Genomic DNA, 2,072 nt, shown 5'->3' with positions numbered 1-2,072 from the left:
CTTAAGCACTTTTCCTGTGGTATCGTGGCTTCTGTTCCCCATTTCCTAGTTTAGACTAAACAAGGAGGAACTGTAATTGTTGAACCAACAGTTTCTTGATTATACCCGACTTGGGTGCTGCAGACTTAGCTACTTGCAAACTGTTGAACGTTTTAGTGGAATTAGTGTAATTGTGGGTGTTTACTTCTAGTGAACTGTATAAAGTAAAAGTTGTACAAGAAGCCATTATTATTGTGCAACCTTCTGTCTTTAGTCAATTTTGCTCCACTTTCGCTAGAATTTATTAAATCATTCATCTTTGCTCTGTGATTATTGGTTGCCAGAAGAGTAGAGTAGACACTAGGAAAGCTTGCAATAACCAGGTGAAAGAGAGGCTGTAATAGCCACTCTCCTGCTCCATGAATGCATAGCTTGATATCCAGAACCACAATCAACCACAAGGATAAAAGAGAGTATATGATAAGACATGTGCTTCATTCTTTCCTGTCTCTGATCTTTTAATTCCAATATTCCATTTCAAAGCAGTACTGGAATAAAAAACAACCACAACTGAGCAGTCATTAAAATCTGTTCTTTTTAGGACTTTTCTGGACTAGCTGACCCTCTAACACTTCCATTTCCTAAGAATATTGTAACTATGGTAATGAGCATTGGCCTGCTAAACCCAGGGTTGTGAGTTCAATCCTTGAGGGGGCCATTTAGAGATCTGGGGCAAAAATTGGGGATTGGTCCTGCTTTGAGCAGGGGGTTGGACTAGATGACCTCCTGAGGTCCCTTCCAACCCTGATATTCTATTCTATGATTCTATGTAGACTGAACCAACATCATGAATCAGAACACACTAGATTTCTGAGAAATTCCAGTTGGGGTGTTAATTTTGTGGTTTGAGACAAGTACATGGAATATGTCTGTGACTTTGATAAGCCATCTGAGGAGTTTATTTGTGCTCAGCTTTTTTTAAATATTGCATTATGTACATTATAGGTAATGTTGCCTCCTTTTCCCTTTCTTTAATTTCCTGTGGTGTGGCCATGGGGGACTGCCCATCACAGGCATGGTGAGATGAGATAGGTCACCAAGGAATTGTCTCAGGAGGTATGTTGGTAGTGTCAGCTGTCCTCTGTTGCCTCAAATAAAGGGTAACATCTGAGACTAACGTTTAACGTTTGTTACCACTCCAGACAAACACTAGTATGGAGTTCTTAATAGACTATACATGTTTCTTTTAATGTATTTGGTTTAACTCAGTGGTTCTCAACCAGGTATTTGGGGTCCCTGGGGGCCACAAGCAGGTTTCAGGAGGTTCACCAAGCAGGGCTGGCATTAGACTTGCTGAGGCCCAGGGCAGAAAGCCGAAGCCCCATCACATGGGGCTGAAACTTGGGGCCCCAAGCCCCGCCATCCAGGGCTGAAGCCGAAGCCTGAGCAACTTAGCTTTGCAGGGCCCCCTGTGGAATGGGGCCTCAGGCAATTTCCCTGCTTGCTACCCCCTAACACTGGCCCTGGCTTTTATATGAAGAAAAACAGCTGTGGCAAAGGTAGACCATGCAGTTTTTTTAGCCTGTTGAGGGGGGCCTCAGAAGGAAAAGTTTGAAAACCCCTGGTCTAACTGATGCTATATTTGGGGTCAGAAAGGAATTTTCCCCAGGTCAAATTGACAGAGACCCTAGAGATTTTTTCCCTTCATGTGCAGCTTGGGACATGGGTCACTTGCTGGTTTGAACTAGAATCTCTGTAACTTGAAGTCTTTAAATCATGATTTGAGGACTTCAGTAACTCAGCCAGAGGTTATGGGCGTATTACAGGAGTGGGTGGGTGAGGTTCTGTGGCATGTGATGTGCAGGATGTCAGACTAGATGATCATGATGGTCCCTTCTGGCCTTTAAGTCTACAAGTCTATGAAAGTTGTAACAATCTGTATTAAAAAATTTGTCTCTCATTTTTTCTTTAATGGTTAAATATAATGGTATCACATTGTCCTTTCCCCTTCCCATTATTCTTCACATGTGCTAGTGGAGAAAACTCAGGTCTCAAAAGAAGAGAATGAGTGAGATCCTCATCCCCATTCCAAA

This window comes from Chelonia mydas, chromosome 1, assembly GCF_015237465.2.
Source record: "Chelonia mydas isolate rCheMyd1 chromosome 1, rCheMyd1.pri.v2, whole genome shotgun sequence".
NCBI lineage: Eukaryota > Metazoa > Chordata > Testudines > Cheloniidae > Chelonia > Chelonia mydas.
This window is presented reverse-complemented; position numbering follows the sequence as displayed.